A 7045-nucleotide genomic window follows, 5' to 3' on the forward strand; every position below is an offset into this window, starting at 1 on the left:
AATATTCTTGTCTAGTACCGCCTTGGTTTCACCGGCCCTCTGGTACAAGGTTATTATTATTTGGCACGATAAGTCCTTAGCACCATATTGATTAGAGCGTGGTTCATGAGGTGTGGATTCCCCCCTCATGATTTAATTGGCATTAATACGGATTATTTAGCCCATGATGCATGTTGATACGGATCCAGATACCCAAGTACGTCATTTTAATAGAATTATCTTCAATTTATTCTCGCCATTGCAATTCCAATTTTAGAATTTATTCTCGCCATTTTAATTTAAGTTTTAGCATATACCAAATCATTTCCACCATAAATCCAACAACCCATTTACAAAATTAATTCTATACACAATTAAAATCCACCTCCTCGTGGGATCGACACTCGTCACCATAGATCTATACTACAATAGATTCGTGCACTTGCGAGTACATTAAAATTTGCACAACAAGTTTTTGGCGCCGTTGCCGGGGAGGTAAGTAATTTTAATTCGTAAAATTATTTTTTTGTGAATAATTTCTTTTATTTGTTTTCTTGTATTTTTTTTATTATTAAAAAAAATAATAATAAATCTACATTTAAAGATTAGTATTTCTTTTCTTTTTCTCTTCTTTAAAATTCTGTAATTTAATTTTCAATTTATTTTTCTTTGTAATTTTTTTTTGTTTATCTTATTAATTTATTTTTAGTTAATTTATTTCACGTATTTGTTTTTGTGTATTTTTATAGAAAGGTTTAAATAGCGCAATAAGGTTAGTATCGTAATTTCTCCCTCTTCTTTATTTTTATTTGTTTTGTTCCCATCTTTATTTTCATTTTATTTGTTTCGCATGCATGGTCGTAGGTCATTATTACCTAATCTTGAACCTATAGACCTTGAATTAGAAAAAATACTTCGCACACAAAAGCACATTAAAAATAAATTTGAAATGGATTTGCAACCACAAGAGAGGCCATTTAAGGACTACTTCAGTCCCTTAGCTAATTTGAGCACATCATGCATAAGATACCCAAATGTAGCTGCTAGGAGTTTTGAATTAAAACCTAGTGTGCTAAATTGTCTCCCCACATTTTATGGCCTAGAAAATGAGGATCCATATAATCATCTGAATGATTTTCATGCCATTTGTCAAACTTTTAAATATGAAAATTTTTCAGACGATGATGTTAAACTTAGACTATTCTCATTTTCTTTAAAGGATAGGGCTCGTTCATGGCTTAATACATTGCCTGCTAATAGCATTGCATCATGGGAACAAATGGTTACAAAATTTTTGAATAAATATTTCCCAGTACATAAAACCAATGCTATTCGCAGGGAAATCTCAGAGTTTACCCAGAGAGAGGACGAGCAATTTTTCGAAACATGGGAGCGATTCAATGGGCTACTCTTGAAGTGTCCACATCATGGGTACGAGAAATGGCACCAATGCCAATACTTTTTGGAGGGATTATTGCCGAATGTGCAAGAATGGCTAATGGCAACAAGTGGAGGAGAGCTAATGTCAAAAAGTGCATCCGAGATTTGGGAATTCTTCCAGCGACAAGCGGATAATTCCCAACAACGGAGTCGATCACTCAGGAATACTAGAAGAATTAAAGGAGTAAATGAGGTTCAAATTGGCGAGTCAACTTCGGGAATCAAAGAAGTCAAGGAGATGGTTGAAGGTCTTGCTCGACAAATAGCATCGTTATCGACTGCTAAATCAACAGAGCCACATGACCATGACTCATACTCAGATCAAGCCAATGCCATAGGTGTAATGAGAAAACCATCGAATTACAACCCATACTCCAACACATATAACCCTGGATGGAGAGACCACCCCAATTTTTCATGGTCTCAAGGATTCCAACAGAATGGACCAGCAGCTCCAGCTCCACCAATGCAACAAATTCCTCAAGCCTCTCAGCCACCATTTAGACCATACAATCAGAACCAGAATTTCTCTCAACCCAGACCATGGGAGGATTCATTCCAGAATCTCAAGAATCTTACTCAGTCCACGATTGAGCAACAAAACCGCACCATTGATGGACTACGAAATGAGTTGAGAGCGGGCTTCAACTCACAAGCCCAATCAGTTTCAAGCCTCGAGAAGATGGTGGGACAACTTGCTTCTTCAGTTCAGACATTGGCAATGACCGTTGAGAAAGGTAAGTTTCCAAGTCAACCAGTGCCTAACCCTAAAGGAGTGCATGAAGCAAGTACCAGTTCACCACAGCAACATGGAGAGGTCAAAGCAGTAATGACCTTGCGAAAAAGAAAGGAAGTCGACAACAAAGTGGAGATGCCGGTGACAAAAGAAAATCAAACTGTTCCTGTGAGTGTTGAGGACTCACCACCGGAGGAGAAAGAAGAAACCAACCCACGAGAATATGTTCCGAAAGCTCCATTTCCCCAGAGGTTAGCTAAAGGCAAGAAGGGAAAATCCACAGGTGAGATTCTTGAAATCTTCAAACAGGTAAGTGTTAACATCCCTTTACTTGATGCTATTAAGCAAGTTCCATCTTATGCCAAGTTTCTTAAAGACCTTTGTACTAAAAAGAGAAACATGCATGTTCAAAAGAAGGCATTTTTAACAGAAAACGTTAGTTCTATCCTCCAACATAAAATTCCTCTAAAATGCAAAGACCCAGGCTCCCCCACTATCTCATGTAGCATAGGGAACCACACAATTGAGAATGCTTTGTTGGATTTAGGAGCTAGTGTAAATCTGTTACCTTATTCAGTGTTTGTGAAACTTGGACTTGGAGAATTACACCCAACTCCAGTGGTGTTACAGCTTGCAGATCGGTCCACGAAAATACCTCGTGGTATTGTGGAGGACATGCTTATCCAGGTAGACAAGTTTTATTTTCCTATTGATTTCATTGTAATTGACACTCAACCAATACAGGATTCAAGGAAGCACATCCCCATTATTCTAGGCCGACCTTTCTTGGCAACTGCGGATCCTCACATTCAATGCAGGACTGGAAATATGCAGTTGTCCTTCGGTAACATGACTATGGAGCTAAACATTTTCAACATTGCCAAACAACCTCACAGTGCAGATGATGGAATTGTTGATGTGGATTTAATTGAAGCATTAGTTGATGATACTTTTGTTTCAAACCTTAGTGATCCTTTACAAACATGTTTAACTCACTTTGGTTTGGATTTTGATATTGACAGATCGGTCGATGAGGTCAACGCCTTGCTTGACTCAGCACCATCTATGGACACTAATAAATGGAAGTCAAGAGTTGAACAACTAGCACCATCAGAGAAGAAACTCATCCCATCATCAGAATCACCACCGAAACTCGAGCTCAAACCATTACCCAACACATTGGAATATGCATTTTTGGGAGAAGAAAGTACTCTACCGGTAATCATCTCAGCATCCCTCAATGACGAACAAAAAGGTAAGTTGTTGGATGTTTTAAAAGAGCACAAAGGGGCATTAGGATGGACCATAGCAGACATAAAAGGTATAAACCCAGTAGACTGCATGCATTACATTCACCTTGATGAAAATGCTAAAACTACTAGGGAGATGCAACGTCGGTTAAATCCTAACATGAAAGAAGTTGTTAGAACAGAAGTCCTTAAACTATTAGACGCAGGTATCATTTACCCAATTTCTGATAGTTCATGGGTCAGTCCTGTACAAGTTGTCCCCAAAAGGTCAGGAGTCACAGTAGTTACCAATGCTGATAATGAATTGATACCCACTAGAGTAACTACAGGATGGCGTGTTTGCATTGATTATAGAAAGTTGAATTCTGTCACACGTAAAGACCATTTTCCTTTACCATTTATCGATCAAATGCTTGATAGATTAGCAGGCCATGAATTTTATTGCTTTCTAGATGGCTACTCAGGATATAATCAGATTCTCATAGCACCAAAAGATCAGGAGAAAACTACTTTCACTTGCCCTTTTGGCACATTTGCATATAGGAGAATGCCATTTGGATTATGTAATGCACCTACTACATTTCAACGATGCATGTTGAGCATTTTTTCTGATATGGTTGAACGATTCCTTGAAGTCTTTATGGATGACTTTTCTGTCTTTGGTGACTCGTTTGATCAATGTTTACATCATCTAACAGTAGTTCTGCAGAGATGTATCGAGAAGAACTTGGTCTTAAATTGGGAGAATGTCATTTTATGGTAAAACAAGGTATTGTTCTCGGTCACATCATTTTGAGCAAAGGTATTGAGGTTGACAAAGCCAAGGTGGATCTCATTTCTAATCTTCCTCCACCCAAAACAGTCAGAGAAGTAAGATCTTTCCTTGGGCATGCTGGTTTCTATAGACGTTTCATTAAAGATTTTAGCAAAGTTTCTAGACCCTTATGCAATTTACTTGCTAAGGATGTACCTTTTATCTTTAATGATTCATGTCTTATGGCGTTTGAAAAATTAAAACGGTTGTTGACATCATCACCCATCATTCAGGCCCCAAACTGGAGCTTACCATTTGAGCTAATGTGTGATGCATCTGATTATGCAGTAGGAGCAGTATTAGGACAAAGAGTTGATCGAATTCCCCATGTTATTTACTATGCTAGTATGACATTAAATGATGCACAGTTGAACTATTCAACTACTGAAAAAGAAATGCTAGCAGTAGTGTTTGCATTAGAGAAATTTCGATCTTATCTCATTGGTTGTAAAATAATTATATTCACAGATCATGCTGCTCTTAAATATCTTCTCACAAAGAAAGATGCAAAAGCCAGACGAATTCGTTGGGTGTTACTTTTGCAGGAGTTTGACTTGGAATTCAAAAATAAGAAAGGGACAGAAAATATTGTGGCAGACCATCTCTCTCACCTCCATTTTGACACAATTACAGAGTCATTAACATTGAATGAGTCGTTTCCAGATGAACAATTGATGAGTGTGGAAGTATTACCATGGTATGCTGACATCGTGAATTATCTTATTACAGGTCAACTTTCAAAGCATTGGACCAAGCAAGACAAGCCTAATTTTTTTACAGAAATAAAGAATTTCTTTTGGGATGACCCTTATTTGTTCAAGTATTGTGCAGATCAAATTGTTAGGCGATGTGTCCTAGAAAGTGAAATTCAGAATATCCTTTCATTCTACTATGAACAAGCTTGTGGAGGCCATTTCAGGGCTAAGAAAACAGCTACTAAAGTTTTACAATGTGGTTTCTATTAGTCAACTATATTTCGAGACGCTTACACTTTCTGTTCTTCATGTGATAGGTGTCAACGAATGGGGAGCATTACACGAAGGAATATGATGCCATTAAATCCAATTTTAGTGGTAGAAATTTTTGACGTATGGGGTATCGACTTCATGGGACCCTTTCCCCCTTCTTTTGGCCATCAATACATATTGGTTGGTGTTGACTACGTATCGAAATGGGTAGAAGCAATTCCATGTAGAACCAATGATCACAAGGTGGTGATAGCATTTTTGAAAAGCAACATTGTTTCACGTTTTGGATTCCCTCGAGCAATAATCAGTGATGGTGGTGCCCACTTTTGTAACAAAGCATTCAAAGCTCTTTTGACAAAGTATTCAATCACACACAAAGTGGCGACCCCGTATCATCCGCAAACCAGTGGCCAAGTTGAGATTTCCAATCGAGAAATAAAGCACATATTAGAAAAGACGGTGAGGCCGGACAGAAAAGATTGGTCATTAAGACTTGATGATGCCTTATGGGCATATAGAACGGCTTTCAAGACCCCGATTGGGATGTCACCCTACAGGCTAGTGTATGGAAAAGCTTGCCACCTACCTGTGGAACTCGAGCATCGTGCGTATTGGGCCATCAAGAAATTCAATTTTGACATGCAGCAAGCCAGCTCAGAAAGAAGATTACAGCTGGCAGAACTTGAAGAAATTCGCAATGATGCATACGAAAATGCCAAGATTTACAAGCAACGAATGAAAGTCTTCCATGATAAGCAAACTATGAGAAAATCGTTCACTCCAGGTCAGAAAGTGCTTTTATTCAATTCTCGCTTGCACCTATTCCCAGGTAAGTTACGCTCTCGTTGGTCTGGCCCATTTATTGTTCATACTGTTTTTCCACATGGGGCAATTGAAATTAAAGACCCAAAGAACGATGTCACGTTTAAAGTTAATGGTCAAAGATTAAAGTCATATCTAGAGTACCAACCACATGAAGAAGACACCGAAATAAATTTGAGTGACCCACCAAATTTGAATTGATTTTTTTTCTTTTCGTTGATTTGATTTTTCTTTCTTTCTTTTTATTATTATTCTTTTGCTAATTGAAATTGTTTTTGCATAAGTGTGTTTATTTTACCATTAAGTTTTCTCTTATCATTTTTAATCATGAGTCTCATACTTAGATCGTTCCTCCTGAACATTCTTAAACCACTTCAACGTGTCAAAACTCATCTCAAAAGGCAGATTCAATTTTGTAAAACACAACGCATTTGGGCTCTACAACCACCAGAGTTAGTAGCCTATGTTGAGGGTTTAGAACGCCAACTCAGAGACATTGAGAGAAGTGTTTACGACATCCAGTTGGAGCTTGAGGTAAATTCAATAAGAGGACGATTTTAATTTTCTTTGTGTGTTTTAATTTGTTTTTCTATTTGTGTGCTTTAGTTTGCTACCCCGGTGAAGTGGCGGATAACAGTACTCCGTGACAATCAAGTCGGTTACTTCAGTTTCCCATAATAACTGATATTCTGAGGCGAAAGTATGGACAAAAATGAGACTCTAGCGAAGCTTCACAAGCGATTCCCTTCACTTCCTCAGAATGCCCTCCTTACGATCTATAAAGCTCGGTCCGAACGCATGCGATTACTCATGAGGAATAACATACCTGCTGACATCCGTTGGTTAATCGAAGCTAAAGTACGATCGGCAGGTGAGTTACCTCCAAAATTTATTGCATACATGCCTGGTTGTGGTAAAGGAAATTATGCAAGAAAACGACGAGCTCGAAGAATTTCTGTTGCTTGTCATAAGTGTGCCAGAATGAGTTGCAATAAAAACCCATGTTCTTTAGGAATGGTGTCTGATAACAGGGAAG

At 38.1% G+C, this 7045-nt stretch overlaps 1 non-coding gene across 1 annotated transcript; it reads right to left on the bottom strand.

Annotated features, from left to right (window-relative positions):
* Positions 1 to 1309: 1309 nt before the first annotated feature.
* LOC112100540 lies at positions 1310 to 1413 on the bottom strand. Its single transcript, XR_002906908.1, has one exon. It is a non-coding gene; the product is annotated as a small nucleolar RNA R71 (small nucleolar RNA).
* Positions 1414 to 7045: the final 5632 nt, after the last annotated feature.

Source organism: Citrus clementina, unplaced genomic scaffold, assembly GCF_000493195.1.
Source record: "Citrus clementina cultivar Clemenules unplaced genomic scaffold, Citrus_clementina_v1.0 scaffold_3, whole genome shotgun sequence".
In the NCBI taxonomy this organism is placed as follows: Eukaryota; Viridiplantae; Streptophyta; class Magnoliopsida; order Sapindales; family Rutaceae; genus Citrus; species Citrus x clementina.